The sequence below is a fragment of the Silurus meridionalis genome, chromosome 22 (genome assembly GCF_014805685.1).
Source record: "Silurus meridionalis isolate SWU-2019-XX chromosome 22, ASM1480568v1, whole genome shotgun sequence".
Taxonomy (NCBI): Eukaryota; Metazoa; Chordata; class Actinopteri; order Siluriformes; family Siluridae; genus Silurus; species Silurus meridionalis.
In genome coordinates, this window is record NC_060905.1 from 17145533 (window position 1) to 17163889 (window position 18357).

Below are 18357 nucleotides of genomic sequence, written 5' to 3' on the forward strand. Positions count from 1 at the left end.
AGCGTATGCAATCCCAGGCAGGCAACAGAAGCATTCCACTGCTCTCCAGGGTGCTGCGTCTCTCTCTCTCTCTCTCTCTCTCTCTCTCTCTCTCTCTCTCTCTCGTTCTCTCTCTCTCTCCACTATGCTCCGGGTGATATATGTCAGGCCAAAGGTCTCTTCGGTCCTTAATTCATCAGATGATGTACTGCAGCAAAGCAAAACACCCTGGAGAGGTCCTCCTGCACTACACTCTACACACCTACACGAACAGATGATGAGTTGGTGACACTTGCTGCTTTTTTCGAGCTGAATGTTCTCAAGTTTGTATTATTATATAAACACATAAGAAAACCAGTGCTCTGGGCCTTTCTCTTTTTGGCTGTTGTTGTTCTGTCTTGTTGACAGACTTCATTAACACACCTCTTAGTGTTCTCCAGTGTTGCCTGTAATGTAAACCACAGCCTGGGCTGGGCCGCTGAGAGACACACAGGGTCCTGAGAGAAATGAGCTCACACTAGGGTCAAGTGGAAAGCTTTAGAGGTGCAGCACAATCTTGAATATACCATCCTTTAAAATACTGCCACACTTCCATGTTTGTACTTTTCATCATATTGCGGTATCGGTGGTCCATGTGAACTGTTTGAATAAAATGTAAACTAAACTCTGCAGTTGCCTCACACACGGAGTGTACATACGAAAGCACTTTATCCACAATAGCCTCAGCGGTCTTGTTTCATAAAAAATTTTGGATTTCTGAAAAAAAAAAAAAACGGAGCCACTGTCATTAAAGCGCACACTATATTTTATGTCAGTCTTGACTGAGAATTTTATCTGTGTGTTTTTCTATGGTGAAAAGTTGACCAAGCTGCAATTCAAGTCAAACTCTGGCAATTCATTGGCTCATTTTTTTTTCTTTTTTTTTTTACTTTTCATTTGTGGAGCTGTGGTTTTTCTTTTAGTGATATGATGAATTCTGTGGCTTTCCTCTCTGACAATACAGATTGAGTGTATGTTTGTTTAGAAGTTTGGTAATAGATGGTGATGTAAAGATTCTGTGGCTTCTCTGACTGATGTTCCTTTTAAGCGGTTGTATTTTTGTGTGTGTGTGTGTGTGTGTGTGTGTGTGTGTGTACGTATGGGATTGTATTTGAAGAATGCATGAAGAACAGAGCTGTGGAATGACCCAGATCTGAGTATGCAGCCTGCACTGACCTCACAGCACCCAAAATTACAAGAGCAGACGCTTACAGAGAGGCCAGTGGTGCAGGTGCGCCCTTTTTGATGTTTTGTGTGTGTGTATGTGTGTGTATGTGTGTGTATGTGTGTGTATGTGTGAGTATGTGTGAGTAATGGCCACAGCAGATTTTCTGTAAAGTGAGTCGCTCCACCTTTTGTCCTTGTCTCTGTCACTAACCTTTACCCTTACCCCATCTATCTAAAGTATTATCACCTTATACACTGGCAGTTCTTTATAGCAGGTTGTATAAGAAAAGCAGACCCCCAAACATTGAAAAAAAATCTAACCTCTAACGACAGCATGTTCTTCAACGGGGAGGAAAAAACCCTGTTTATTTAATGTATTTATAATAGATGTCTATTGGGAAGTGGATAAATAAATTCTTACCATTTTTAAAACTAATTTGACGAATATCAAATCTACATCCATGACACTGTCTTAAAATGAATTTGACATGAGAGAAAGCTGTCTTAAAAATCTTCTATTATCTAGTTTTATTCCAAATTATTTACAGTTTCAGTTATAATGATGAGATCTTTATTATTATAAAGATCTTTATAATCTCAAAGTTTTAAAATGTCAGACAGAAAATATTAGACAGAAATTTTAACATATTCTATATTTTTTTATGAAGAATTTGTGAAGTACAGTAAAGACAAATGCACAAAAATTACAAAACGTACATGATTTAATGCATTAAAACCAGAATTATTTAGTAAAAATTATTTTTAGTACTTATTCAAACTGTATATGGCTGTATAGGAGTCTTTTTTTGGGGAATTAGGATTATTCCTTTAATTTCAAATATTTATCTCAATGTTTAATCATGTTTAAAAAAACAAGATACAATTTAATCTATACTAAAACTAACAGATAAATCAAAGTGGCTTTTTTAGGACTAGGGTCCTTTTACTAAGCCATCTTTCACTTTTAAGTGCCGTATAACAGTATATATCACCTAAAATTGCACCTCTTTCTCTTTCTTTTCCTCTTGCCCAAAGTGCTGACCTTCCCACATAAAACCCTGTGTCAGCCCTCCTAAATTTATAGTGGAAAATATACCTTCTCACTTTTTTCTCTTGGACCTGTTTCTTAATATCTCGCAACTCATGGTGTAGTGCACGTAATGTGCTTTTACAAGCCAGGGGCTGGCCGTGGGTCAGCGGTAGGTCCTTCACCTGTACAGGAAGTAGCGACCACTGCAGAGGAAACACCATTCTCCATAGACTAACCTCCTTAACTGAGATCCATCACCTGGTCAAAAGACGTCTAGACCACTTGACTACGACATGTGCTGTAGCTCTTGAAAGCACAGTAAACAGTAAACAGAAAAAACAGTCCCCAGACAGAGAGGCGGCATCATATCCTGCTGGTCTTACAGTGCGAATAAGCTCCAATTAAAAAGTTTATAGGACCAGTTGCCTGCATCCTATAAAAAAAAGGTTGAACACCGAGCAATAAAGCTTTTACAGAAGTGACACCCATTTACCTGGAGTGCCAAAAGGTATGCACATCTGCAAATCCATTACATCTATTTTTGTTATTTCCCCTTAGAAATATTGTTATATGTATTGACTTATTTAACCTCTGGCTAACTGTCGTAAAGCATACCAGAAGCTTTCAAACTGCGGTGAGCCACCATTTAACACGGGCAATTTGAAATTCTAAAAAAACACCCTCCTCTTGCTGTTTGGTACTTTCCAATGTACAGCTGCCCAGCAGAAATGATCAATTGTGTCTGCTAAGTACCAAAAGCCCGTGTGAGCAAACCAAGGAACTCCTGACTCTAACCCTTGCCAGCCTTGGCCTACAGAGAAGCTTGCAGCCTATATTGGCCCAGCTTCATAAATGCCTGCGTGCTACATTTGGCCGACACAGAACCCTCCATGGTGAGACCTTGATATACATGGAAGCCAAACTACACTGTTAGAGAAAAGTACTTCAAGGGTTTTTTGTAACAGTCACAGCGTCTACGTGTAAGTTCTATATGAAAACGCTTCAAAGAGGCAAACCCATGATTCTATGGTATCTATCTCTCAAGAGGGATCTCTCTCTTGTAGGGGACAGCTTTTTTTCCAACAGTGCAGCCAAGTTGTGCACACAAAATCCAGCCCTACGTATCCAGTAGACCACAATAAAGCCTACCGAAAGTAACCCAGTCCTACACAGATCTTCTAGGCCAAAATTGTCTGAGTTGCACACTAACGTGGCCAAGTCCTATACATAGAAGCAAAGATGAAGGAACAAAATATAGCATGTCAGTCTAAAATGACCCAGTCCAGCAAATATAAGCCAGTCTAAAGAGATCCAGTCCAACACACATAAGTCAGATTGAACTAGTCAAGTTAACAAAGGCTAGTCTAAAGTGACCCAAGACAAATACTAGCTACACACTGGACACAGGGGCTAGGCTAAAGTGACATAGTCTGGCATACAAAAGCAAAGCTTTTACAGCAAAGCAAAGCAGACCATCATAAAAGTCCAGCATACAAAAACCGGGCTAAACTAACCAGTCCAGAAAAAAAGGCAGACTAATATTGTCTAGTCCAACACATACTGTAAAGCCAGGCTAAACTAGCCAGTCCAGCACACAATCCAAGAAAATGTATCTTAGTCCAACATATAATCCTAGGTTTGACCTACTTTCTGACTCTCATTTACACAAGCAGCAGACAAAGCCACAACATTTTCCCTTAATATTTCAGGAGGCTGCCATGACCGGGTGGGTGGCAGGCAGTCAGGCCATCCATTACTGTTTCTTTTAGAACATAGACGCCTTGCTCGTTACTACATTACAGGACTGCTATACTTGGACAGTGGGTAGGTGTGCAATACTGTTCTCTTTATCAATTGTTGGAAATAATATGGTGAATAAAATTGCCACAAACATAATATAATGATATCCTATGCAATAACACAATGAGTGAATGAGAATAAGAGCTAAAGGGAATCAGAAGTCTGAACTGACATTGTGAGAATGATGCTTGAGTAAAAGGACCAGTTACCACTTTCCAAATTTTTCATGCACAGGATTAGGTAGAGACAGTATAAGCCCTCCTCGGTGAAGGGGAGAGTCCATTGCAATGGGACAAAGCACATAAGGCCCTAGGCCTGCTCGAAATCCTTCTTATGTAAGAAGCCGGGGCCATAAAAGTGATGTGTTGCTTTACTTTATATCGAATGCCTACTCTTTAGCTCAGGGCAGCAATCTGACAAGTGAACTGTTCTTCATGGTTACAGTCTTGCACAGCAAATGTTCAATTAAAGTTTTATGTATTTGACTAGACTGTCCCCTTTCCAGGCCTTGGGATAAAATCTACAATGTTCCCGAGACTTTGCATTTGTACAATGTCTAAAGGAACGTATTGTTCTGGGATTGTGCCCATAGTCTCCAAGGCAAGTGTTTACGTGGCTGATGAGATCAGCTGGAGATTTTTGGTGGGAGATTTTTTTAGGTTGGGAGGTTATGTGAGACAGACCTCCTTTTCCAGGTCTTGGTGATGTTATAAGTACAGGCATTGAGTTAACAGGTATTGACTTGCTCATGGTAGTGTGCTCAAGGTAGTTCAGAGATTCTTAGTAGGTGGCACTTGTTAACGGTAAATATGGCTTTTTCTCTTGCTTTCTCTCTCTTTGACTTTTCCTAGGCTGGGTTCCTGAGAGCTCCCAGGCCCCGGCCTGCCTCACCGCAGACTGTGAACTGGAGTGGCCGTTGATAAATCACTCCATGTAAGGCCTTCACGATTAATTTCTGCCCGTCAGCAGTGAAGCTGCTGCGGCTTTGGGGGTTTATGTTGGCAGACAGGAGGAAAAGAAAGACATAGAATGAGTGAGTGAGAGAGAAGAGGAAAGGAATCGGGGGAGTCACTCTGAATATTTCGGAGGGTGGCGTGGCATTCCAAGAACAACATTTCCCGTCTGTGGGGTATGGCCACTGTTGCCTGACAGCCTGGCATTAATCTGGCCCACATGGAGCCAGATGTGAGGTTCCACAGCTGGGGAGGAGAGGAGAAATATCGCTCTGCTGTCTCTTTCCTTCTCTCTCTCAGCTTCTCTCAAAATATCGCTCCCTTGATTCTCTTACTCCGTGCATGCTCTTTTTTAACCTCCCATTTTTCTCCTCACAGTCCTTTGTTAGACAAAGACCCAGAGGACCATCAGGCATGGCCTGTCATTCTCTAAATGGTGAATCCTTAGAGAGAGGATGAAGAACATTAGTTAAAGATGAATGCCAAAAACGTGCAATGTCTGTGCCCACCCGGAGAATATCAAGGGATAAATTCAACAAACTATGTGTCAGGCCCCTAGGAGAAAGCATAGAAAAGCCAAGCATACAGTGATTTAATGGGATCACCACATAAACATAAGGGGGACATTTTAGCTGGAACCACATGAAGACTGTTGATTTTAAGTGCTTAAATGCATGTAGATATTGCAAAAGTGTCATTCCAATTAAAGGACCAGGATACTGTAAGTAAATAGCAATTGAGGTTTAGCGGGACTGACAGTTCTCTGTGTGCACAAACTTTCTAATTGCTGGGATTTTACAAGCATTCAAGCCCTGTGCATTAAACTTCAATTTAGATTAAAAAAAAACTGACGAAGACAACCGAGCTGTGCATGCTAACGGCTTGATTTATCTCCTCAAACCCCTGCATGCACTTTGTAATTCCTCTCTTTTTATTTTACCTTCTTCAAAACACTTGCACATTTAAATCTTTAGAAGTGTAGAAAATCCCAGCTCACAAATTGCATATCCACCATCAACTACGGCTCTTAAAAACCTAATTTCGTCTGTTTTATTGCATTTGATGGAGCACTTATGAATTTATACACGCTGGTCTTTTTCCTGACAGACTTAATGTTTAAATGGAATATTATTAAACGTTGAGGGCATTAGTCATTTTGGGAGTTTTAGGAGCATTTTGGAATAATAAGTTTATTTATAGTTTGTTAACTAGCCACACAAATATATTTACACCTGCTTCAGTTTATTTTTCAGTGATGTAATACTTCCGGAACATTAGCACAAGGCAGTGTTGAGTTGCTCTGCAGGCTACATAAAGGCACATGGCTTCAGAGGCTGACAGGTAATTGGAAATGCATGTTTTATAAAAGCTAGGGAAATGGCCATCTGTTTGGGATTTTCTGCTGGCTTCTTGTTGAACAGATCCAGAAGAGTGCAGAAGTGCTAAAAGGACCTAACTAACCTCAGTCGGACAGTTTTTCACCACACAAATGCAATTTCTACTGTTTCCGTGATCCCCCTTTTGTGAAACAGGACACCTTGCATCAGAGAAACAAAATGGCCACCAGGCTAGCAAATGGAGTGCTGGCCATGTATGTTCATAAAGACAGTGATGGGATTGTGCATGCTGGCTAACCATGACATCTGTTGCCCAGCTGTTCCACCTGCAGTCACTGTCCATTCAGTCACAGGTGGATCGCAAATGCGTAGCTGCACCACAGCAGCACAATAACATGTGCAGGTCAAATGGAGGATGAATCTATTATTTATTATTCTTTAATGAAGGAATCTGCATGGGATCACATTTGAGCTGGTTTTCTCAAACTAAATGGTAGGGCTACAAAAACCCCTATGATTACAGTAAATATGCTAAATAAATACCATCAAATCAGAGGTTGAATACCAAACATGAACATTATAGCCCACTATTATCACTGGCTATGGTGACCACTAAATGCACCATGCCTGTAATCTACCTTCATCTAACCTGCAATTTAAAGATTAACTCTACAGTAGAAGTTTTTCATATAAATGCATCTGCAATTGTTGTGGTCAGCTATGCTTAATACCATGAATTACCTATTGGTATGATGTGGTTTTTGATGACCAACTATTTCTTCTGTGTTGCAATGCAGACCAAAGCGATAAAACACCCCCCATCTTCTTGAATCGACTATTGTACTATTGTGCTGTTATAGATCAGAGGACGACGGGGTTTTATTATAGGAAACAAAATGCACAATACGAATTAAATAAATAAGACAGAAGGAAAATAATAGGAAGGCGAACATACTGTGGTTAGGTCTTCATGGAAAACGAAAAGGAGGCTCTCTAAAAATACGGACAGCCTGGAGTCATGGTGAGGTGGCCTGCTAAAGCAAACAAACTTAAACAGAGGCTGTAGGACCTCTGGGCTAAGAGTGGAGGAAACCCCCAGTGGAAGTGTCAGTGGGGGCGCAGAAGCCGAGTGGAGAGTTTGGGGGTTGATATTTTTGGGGAAGGGGGGTGGCAAGAGGGGGTGAGCGGTGGCCGGGATCTCTCCGTCCATCTATCTGCGCTGTCCGCCCAGCTGTGCAAACACACACAGTGGGCTTTGGTGGGGAAGGAAAGGCTGGCCAATAAGCTTGAGACATGGAGGGAATGCATTGACCCACAACATTACTTTCTCTCTCTGGTTCCTCATAACTTCATTCCTCTGTCTCTAGAGAGCCAGGTTACTCCAGAACTGTTACAGAAAAAAAGAAACTGTCCACACCTCCGCCTCCCTCTTTCGTCTTTCTCACTTGCTATCTTCCCACTCCTTTCGTTCTCACACTGCTTTTCCCTATTCAGCCATAATTCCTTCTTCCACTGCACTTTTCTTTTCTCTATATCCTCATATTCCACCATTATCCCTCTCTCACAGGGATACAGCAAACCTCTCTGCCTTAAAGCCATAACTTGTTAGTCATGCGAGGTTTGTTTGTGAGCAGGCGGCTGTGTGTAAAACGGAGACATTTCGGCTTTGTGCGTACATTATGTTCCTCTTTGAAAAACAACACTAGGTTGATGGGATCAGATATTGGACTGGTTTATTTTTCTTTGGCAAATGAAAAGTCTGTGACTCATTTCTGTGTTACAGCCATTTACCACCTCATTAGAATTAAACAAATGCCCCACCTCCATCACCAAATACACACCCATATTGTATGCTGAAAACGTGGAACATATCTGCGGTGCTTTAATGCTGTATTTCAGATCTGTTCAGACTTTTGCCAACCGTTGCTTCTACTGCGCTACATTTTGATAGCAAAAAGCTATTTATCATACGACTACACGCTGGACAGACCAGGAGACAGAGCAAACTGTGAGACTCAGTTGTAGGGACGTTTGAATTATAAACGTCCTTTCGTTGAAATTGGCATCTCGTTTTTTTGGACGTCTTATAATTTTATATATATAAAAAACATATGTATATAGCTATAAAATGTGTTTAAGACCAAGTTGGTGAGTACAGTTGGTAGCTAAACCTAGCATGCATTTAAAAGCCGTCTTGGAAAGTTCCTGGTGCTCTATAAGTATGCAGGAACATTTGGCACAGTTTGTCCGAAGTAGACAGACTACTCCCTCAGTGTTTATTGGCCTTTTGGATGCCCAGACTGAAAGTTCAGTCTGATGGAGAGACTATCACTTCAAAGAAAAAGACACAGTCATAACTCAGGACATTACTGGCATACCTTCACCGGCAATGTAAATTGAGCTTAGTACCAGCGTTCTAATGGTCTTTTTCCAGGTTGCTCTCCATCAAATTTTCCATTAAAAGGTGTTTTACACTTGGATTCGGCACAATATAAGTCAGAGTTTGTTCACACCGGTATCTTTATAACTACATTCCAGTTGCTGTTAGTAAAATATTTACTCAGAGTAGAAACTCTAGTCTTTGTAGCACCCCAGGCTCTGTAAATGAAAGAAAAAAACAAATGCTGGGGACCACCAACAGCCAGCCAATCATGACATGGTGGTGGTGGTGGGGTTTCTCATTAGCATTACTACATTTGAGCATGTCTTTGGAGGTAATACTATGCTGATAGGATGAACGTGTGTATCTTTTATACAGTTTGGGTTTCATTTGATCAGTTTATCCTTAATGATCACTGACTTTCCTCCTTAGTACCACATACTCTGAGTCTGCTGGTAATTTGTTTATAAATGACTCCTGTACACACTATTTTTTGGATGAAGCAGTAAGTCCTCCTTTATTTCTGATATTTTTCAGAATCCTTTGGGTCTTTTATTCAATTATCTTCACTGGTTTTTGGCTTTTCGTCCTGTGCTAAAGCATATTATAGAATAAAGACACAAAAACATCATATTGGTTTCAACTTACTTATGAATTCCTTATTATTTCCAAAAAATTATACAATGTCTCACAACAGGAATTTTACACTTGGCTGCATTTCTATTGACCAAATCATGACGAAAATTCTACTATGGAATTCCCATTTGGAACTGGGTGGAATGAGGTAAGAGTCAGGAAAATGATTTCCATATGTAACAAGTACAGGTTTAACAAGTTACAATTCTGGTTACAAAATCTAAATCCGAGGAGTCATAACCTAATCAGTCTACTGAGAGTGAGAAATGAGTGATCAGAGTGATGATTAACATCAGCCATATCAGACTTACCACATACATAACATCAGTGGGAAAATAATCCAAGTATTTGAGTAAGTTAATTTAGAACAAGTTTATTTCTTTTCTACCAAGTTTTTTATTAGGTTAGTTTAAAACCTGTACACAAGTGCTCTTCTTTGATTGGATGATGATTTGATGGTACAGAATTAAACTGGACTTGATGTACAATGCAATGGACAATGTAATATATTACATACTGTACATAGCTTGAGACGGGATTACAAATATTTAAGGAGAAATGACTTTCACTGCATTTGTTTCACTGATCTTTACAGGCAGAAAGTCAAATGTAAACCAAGTTTCCATGCAATTTGGTAATTATTTTTAACATTTTAGAACCTTAAGACGTCAAAGTATTGACGGGAAAAGTACTCAAAACTCATTGTGCATGATGCGGTGTCACATGACCACATGATGCCAGTCATTTTGCATAAGTTATGTGTGACAACTCTAATAGATGACAGTGCAACAATTAAACTAATAAATATTGATTTTTCCACGGTGCCACTAATCATGATTCCAAAAAGAGAATATTTAAATAATATGTTTTTATTGTATATTATTCACCACCGTAAAAATGTAAGAAATAAGAGGGAGGGTTTTTTCTTTCATGGAAACTATGAGTGCACTGTTTCATTTATATAAAGCATACAGTGAGTGTAATAGGAGGCCTAAATGCTTTAGCATAAACTTTGAAAGAACATAATGGCTGTGCCTGGGGGACATGTTGAAGCCCACCCACCCCATCCCTCACTGAACCAGCGAGGGCACAGGAAATTCCAGCACAGCTCTGAGAAGCATAAGCCTTGGGGCTGTTGAGTCTCTCAGAGGTCTACACTGTGTACATTTATCTTCTGCATTATACAGTATATTTTATATTAGTGAAGTAAGATACTGATGTACTGTAGGTGAGGAGGCCTGGGGTGCAGTCAGCATTCACATTTATCTAAAGGGTGTTTAATAGGGTTGAGGTCAGAGCTCTATTGCAGGCCATTTTATATCTTCCACTCCAAAAAAATAAAGCTCAAGAATGGACAAAAGAAAAGTGCATGTCAATTCTCTAAAAATTGCTGTGGTCTTAAAAAATTCAACTTTGTGTCTGCCTGCATAACACAATCGTGGCATTATTAGCATAACTGCAAGTGTTTTATTGCCACATTTTCCTGTTTTCCACACAGCCTCACAACAGACAGAAAAGTGCTTTATACTTGAAAATCACCTTAGGAACACAGAGGTTAGGAACACTCAAGGGCCAGAGGATTGCAGGGCTAAAACCCCCAAAATTCTGAGCAGTAATCCAGATCCTTAATCACTGGGCTACAATTTTCCCAACAGGGTTGCCTAGGACCTCATTTCCCATCAGCCACACAGACAACAGCCAGATCACATGACCATGTCGCATGTTACTGCTTTTCTGATTGGAAGGAAAAAATGCAAAACTTTAAATTGCTTGTTGTTTTTTTTATTTACGCAGTTTATTATTATTAACATTTGTGAACAACAGTTTACATTTAAAAAACAATTTGAAAATAAAATGGCTGCTTGGTTGAATAATATATAAAATAATTGTTTATAATAGTTTATAAAAAAATAACATAGAATAAATCAAATTAATGCAATATGTTTTTTTATTATACATATATATATATATATATATATATATATATATATATATATATATATATATATATATATATATAAAATTAAGTCATTCTTTACATTGGCACAAATTAATATGATCGAAAAAAAATTAAATAAATGGAAAAATTTTATTTGTTAGACCCCAATTTTTAGACCCCATCTAATACGGGTTTGCGTGCATGTAAATGTGTGTGTGTGTGTGTGTGTGTGTGTGTGTGTGTGTGTGTGTGTGTGTTTTACAGTTAATATTTAATAAGATATGATAAAAAATGTCTTTATTCCTTACATCCTTCATTTATTTAGTCTTTCCAGATGCTAAATTGTCAGGATTTCTTCCTTTTAAGAGAAATTCTTGAAACTGGACATAAAACGCTAAAGAATTAAAAGTGTTACTTTGGATTCTTTTTAATGCAAGCGCAAAACAAATCGAATTTCCGGTATGGAGTGAGAAGCCACAGTGACACTGTGCTAACTCTAGTTTATTTTATTTTATTTTACCCCTGGCATTGTTGTGTAAGTTTTTACGTTTTACGATAATTAAAGAAATGCATTTAAATTGTGCGCCGGAGACAAAACAAACTTGCGGTCCGCCACTTAATACGTTCATGAAGGAGCACAGATTGTAACTAATGTTCCACCCGTAAAAAGGATTGCAATAGTTATACGTGTGCACTGAACCAAAAGTCCTGTGCGTGTGCAAATACATATTTGCATATATATATATATATATATATATATATATATATATATATATATATATATATATATATATATATCAGTTTTATTTAGAGTCTTGTGTAATGGATGATAGATGGTTTATATAAAAAAACCTACTTTTTGGATACAGATCATTAATAGTTACTGCTTTATAGACAGACCATCAAATTACTGCAAGGGATTGTATCAGGAACACATCAAAACTAAGTGAGAAAGAGAAAGCGGTAAGAACAGTGGGATGTTTAAAGACCATAAAACACACAAAGAGAGGGAGGTCGAGATATTTTATTTCTCATTTATTAGGGCTGAGAGGGAAGTCTACTGGTGGTGCAATGCATACAATCCAGAGGAAGTGGTTATAAAGTAAAACAGTAAGATGGCACCAGTACAAAAGCTTTAGATTTAGCTGGAGACTTCTCGGCTTACGTAATATATCTGAATAATCTGGAGATATAATTTAAGTCTTTTTATAAAAGTGCAAAGATGGGATTTTACTTTCAAATCTGATTATGATATAATAATAAGGCAATACCACTTACCAAATCAATATCATTCAGTTGTTGATCATATTGATTATTACCCACAGTTTTTCAGTCTCTGGTTGGTCCCTTCAGGGAAAAAATATTAAAGTCTGTATAGCACCATTTAAAAAAAAATGTGATCCAAGAAGAACTACTTTAAGGGTCACTTTCTTTGGGGGGGAAATTGTTGACCTTCTTGGTCAAATAGCCCTTGATGCCTTCAGTGTGACTCTACAATTTTCATAGTAATGAAAATAAAGAAAACTCTTTGAATGAGAAGGTGTGTCCAAACTTTTGGTCTGTACTGTATATGTCAGAATTATACAGATATTATGTCATGAGGAACGGTGAAAGTAGGTCATCTATATACACCCCAATTCCCAAAAGTTGGGACACTGTGTAAAATGTCAATAAAAACAGAATGCAGTGATTTGCAAATCTCATAAACCCACATTTTATTCTTGATAGAACATAGAAAACATATCAAATGTTTCAACTGGGGAAATGTACCATTTTAGGACAAAATAATGTAATTAGGTACTTGATAGCTGCAAAATGTTGGGATGGGGCAACAAAAGTCTGATAAAAGTTAGATCCAGAATTGGATCCCGACTCTTAAATTAAACAGCAAGAACATAGGCAGCGGTGACGACTATGGCAGGACGTGTCTATATGGCAAGCACTGAACTTCTTCCCTCACACCCAAAAACACAGTTCTTTGGATATGTTCTTGTCGAGCGAGTCCTGTGCAGTGCAGGGACGACTTCCGTAAACCGAATAAAACTCGCTATGATTGCTGTGTGCACGCTCTTCCCATACGAGGAATTTCGCCCTTCATGACATCATACTCAAAATAGAAACATTCACTTTCAGAAACATATACGAACCTGGAGTTTATTTGACACAGAAATACTCTGTTACATGTTTTTTTTGGAAACTTTGGCCATGTTTGCATGAGAATCTGACTCTTCAACAAAATGTCCCAGAATGCATGAAATAGCATTAGACACCAATCCCCAACCCCCACCCCCCACCTCCCCTCTAACTGCTATTATTTTCTCACATTGATTTTAACATAATCAAATCAGCGTTCAACAAAAATTGCAGGAAATTGTATATTTTGTACAGCGGTGAACAGTAATAAAGTAATTTTTATTTATGACTGTACGTAAGTATCTTTTTCAGGTATCTGTACTGAAGTATTTCTTTCTGGAATTTTACTTAAACTTTCAAAGCTTTTTTCTTTTTCACTTTTCTCTGTTCTGCTTTAAAATTGTTTTGATTGCCGCTTGGTGGTATCTACTTCCCACAAACAGTTACAGTTCAGAGTCAGTTCAACATCAAGCAGAATTTTTAAAGAGGAATAAATGACTGAAGAAACTCCAGAATCAAACTCGACAACAACCGTGTCCTTATTTGGGTGATTTTGTTTTTAAGTAGTTAAAAAGTTTTTGGACTCATAGAAATCAACCAGTGTTTGAGTCATTAATATAATTCTATTAATAAATCGGTGTGCTGAGAGTCACATTAGAGTCTTTTCACATAAAACTGAATTGATTAAGCAAAGATTCTTTTAACAAAAATGATAATAGGAACAATATAGCCCTAATAAATCAAAGTTCTTTGGAAACCTAAGTACATTTAAAGGCAAATACTTTTGTTCTTTTACTCAAATGAAAGTTTAAAGGGAGCACTTTTAGTTTTAATTACTATTCTACATTAACTCATGTGCATGGTTTGTGTACTTCCTCCACCACTGATTTTGTATCTGTGGGGAAAGAGCCCTAATTTTGATGAAAGAACCTGATTTGTGCAGAACTGAACTTTCTGTTACTCGTGTTAGGAAATGTTACGTTACATTGACGGATTGTTAAACACTGTGATTTGAATGCAAATGTTTCTGAAGTTTGCCTAAACTCTGAGATTTCCAAAAATGTCCAATATCGCTTTCACAGTAACCTAATTTTGGTCATTTTTTATGCAACTTGAAAAAAATGGTTTTCACTCCACATCTCAGTCCACTGGGAGCAGCAATGATTGCGAAAGTTCTACAAAGGCCTGGAGCACTCAAGTCCAGTCCGCTCCCAGGCCTATCTCTCTTTCTCGCTTCGGCTCACTTCACTTCGATCTCTGCTCCGAGACGTTAATTTGCTGCCGTTCTCAGCATTCTTGCTCATCTCGGCCATGATCTTTTCACTTTGACCACAATTAGGGGCCTGTTTTGTTTTGTGTTCTGGTGAATCGCGTAATGGCTGCGTGTTTTTGTAAGCCTTTATCTGCAGATCTTGCACAACAAAGTGAGAGGAAATGGTCCTGAAGTCAGATGGTGGGGCAGAAAAGAGGGAGGTTAAGGAAATGGATGGCGATATTACTATGCAGAGATCAGACTTATCTGAGGACCGGTTCCAAAGGCCTCAGGCCAAACGTGCTAGATCTGGCCAGAACTATACTTTCAGCTTTCAGCTTTTTCTCTTTAGTGCTATAGAGATTGGAGTTGAATAACTTACTTTTTTCGTGTGTTTCTGTAATTTATATTCCAAAATATATTCCAAAATTGATAACAAACCAATCTTTTTTTTCTTTACGTCTTCCTTCTTTCGATACAAACCTGCAAAATAAGGTTCTATACATTGGTAAATGTGCCATGAGAGGACAGGCATTTTCATAAGTTTGGAAGGAATTCCACAATGTCCTGCACTCAATGCAAATCTAGAGTCCACCCACAATGCCTGGATAATCAGTTCCAGAGACAATAGGCAACATTGGTCTTAATGAAAGTATAGAAACTGTTTAAAAATATGACATTTTAAAATGAGTTAAAATGAAACCAACTCAAGTTACAACATTTCCATCTGCAATGGATAAAAGAGATCATTTCTTACACCACTATTTCAACTTATGTTTGATTTGTAGTGAATTACTTTTTTTAAATATACCTATTTTATTATAGTTGTAATGTAAATTAAATGGAAACGCATTTGCACTTTATTCCACATACAATTATATCTGTGTACTGCTGGATCTTGCATTTTCACTTGTTCTATTGTACTGTGTTGTGTTGTTTTTGCACAAACATTGTTCGCACACGCCTGCACACTGCTTACACACTTGTAGGTGTGCTTATGTATTACTTCTGTGGTGTTTTATGTCTATGATGCCATTCAGTATGTAGCATTTCGGTCCTGAAGGAACGCTGTGTTTTCTGTCATTGAATAGACTCCAGGACAGAAAATTTTATACTTTGCGGTTTCTTGGTAACAAGCCGTGTCCGAGGGTGGTGAAGGAACGACCGCTCATAACTGCTGTAAGGTGTTGACAGGAGTTTACTTCTCTCAGGTATAGATGTACTGTATCTTAGTTATACATGTAATAGTTGGCATGTAATAGGTGGTAGCTCAGTGGTTAGGACATTGGACTCTGTCTCGGAAGGTTGCAAGTTTAATGCCCAGCACCACTAAGATGCCACTGCTGGGCCCTTGAGCAAGGCCCTTAACTCTTATCTGCTCAGTTGTAAATCTGCAGAATCTCTGATTAAGAGCGTCTGCCAAACGCCATAAATGTTATTACAGTTTTATTTAGTTTCTCGAATCTTTCTTAATATTTGCAAATCAGTAAGTGCATTTCTCAAAACACTTTGTACAATCAGCACAATACATTGGATTTCTTGCAAAAGCCTGAACTTTTCTCAAAATCCTCAGTTCATCTCTCAAAAGTAAGTATTTGTGTCAATGAACATCTCATTCGTATCAATATAACAAGTCCCTTAGTCATTGTTCACAAACAAGATCATCAGAATGTTTAGTCATGTTATCATTATGACACAGTTTCAGTATTTCTTGATATAAACTATGGTTTGGATCACAGACACTGAAAATGCACAACATTTGACTTCCTTCTGTTTGGTATTTATGAATTTCAGCAGCACAAATTCATTTATTTGATTGGATATTTGATTTATATTGATTGGAACCAACCCCAGCCATTAGGGTTGCACAAGCAACCTCTAAATCAATGCTGCAGCACTCATGAGTCTGTTTTTTAAAGCAGCTTCTGCACCTGACGCACAACACGAGGTCTCAATTTCTTTGATGGACATTTGCGAGGTCTGTGGAACCCGTCTTGGAAAACCTCTGTATGACCCTGTCCACTGTTCTGCTACTCAGTTTCTTACACCCTCGGCATCTTTGTAGAGAAACGATTCTAATTCTCGAATCCTCAGAGAGTCTTTACCATGAGGTCCATGTTGAACATCTAGTGAGCAGTATGAGAGAATTAGACTCAAAGCACAATTTTTTTTTACTGAACTTATACAATATACAAAAATCTGTATGGTCCTGACAAGCAGACAAAAACATGAACATCATGACATTATCACTTAGGGTGTACTCACTTTTGTTGCCAGTTATTAAGACAAATATATCTGTATGTTTTATAGGACAGTAAATTTGTACTGCTACACAAACTGCACACTGACTCTAAAATATATCCAAGTTTTAGTTCTATAGTTTTGTCAATTGAGAAGATACACTAAAATGGTTGCTGAAATGTGAGGGGTGTACTCACTTTTGTTAGCTACCATATATATATTACATGCTGTTTATATACATACGTATTTATCTGCACTTGTCTGTTTGCACAATTGCTACTATTTGCACTTTTATAAGGTGCTAAACTGCATGTTGTTGCTGTGTACCTGTCCTTTGCATCAAAGTTGTATCTATCTATAATCTATACATTTGTTTATTAGCTATTAAGTATTAATTTCAGTTCCTGACACGTTCAGTTCCTCATAATACTATCCCTATTTCGGTGGAAAAACGTCTCCTAAAAGTGACCAGCATTTGTATTCTATATAACGCATTTTATTGTTGAAATTGGAATCTTGTCAAGTAATATCAAGACATATTATTATATCATATGCCTCTGGTGATATGGACAATGTCAGGTCTAAGGTTATCATCATTCAGCCCTCTGTAATAGCAGAAAGACTTACTATACCTTCTGACCTTTTTAAAGGCTTATATAAAGCAAGATGTCAACTGCTTTACTGTAACTACAGTTTGCCTGTTGGCACTGTAGGCCATAAATGCTTACTCTGGGTGAACCGGGTCATTGTTTCTTTTGCTGCACTTTTTTTCCTTTTATTTTATTTCTTATTTAAAATCAATATTTACCCAGGAGCAGCCCCCGGGGCTCAGGATCTTAGGATTACCTCATATTCTTCTTGTCCAGCTGTGCTTTCTCAGCGTCTCCATGACAACCATAGGAATGTGCACATCATGTTTATCCTCCTGCCAAAAAAAAACAGACAAAGTCAGACAGACAAAGAAAAAGAGAGAAATGGCAAAGATGCTCTCATCTTCCTTATATGAAGTCTATGGAGAGTCAGTGGTCCAGAATTTTTTTGATGAACACAAAACGTTGATGATGTGACGCTGATTTACCAGTGGACTGTTTTATTAGGGGGGAATAAAACACTTTAAAATAATCAGAAAATCAAGGTGGGTTAACAACATAATAAAATAATAATGAATGGCAGTGGTGGATAATAACAAAGTGAATGTAATTCTTACTGTACTAAAGTAGCTTTTTCGTGTATCTGTACTATACTGAAGTATTTCCATTTGGGAAGAGTTTTTTTTTATTTATGGGGATAAAAATTTAACTGGTCAAACACGCAGCGAGCCACCAATCAGGGTTGAGCGCTCGCTCTGTTTAGAACTTGCTTTTATTGCCGCTTGGTGATACTTACCAACAGCAAGTCAACAGCAAGCAGAACATGTAGTTTAAAAGAAGGTTTTGGGCTCATGAATCTCATTCTATTAGTAGATTGGTGT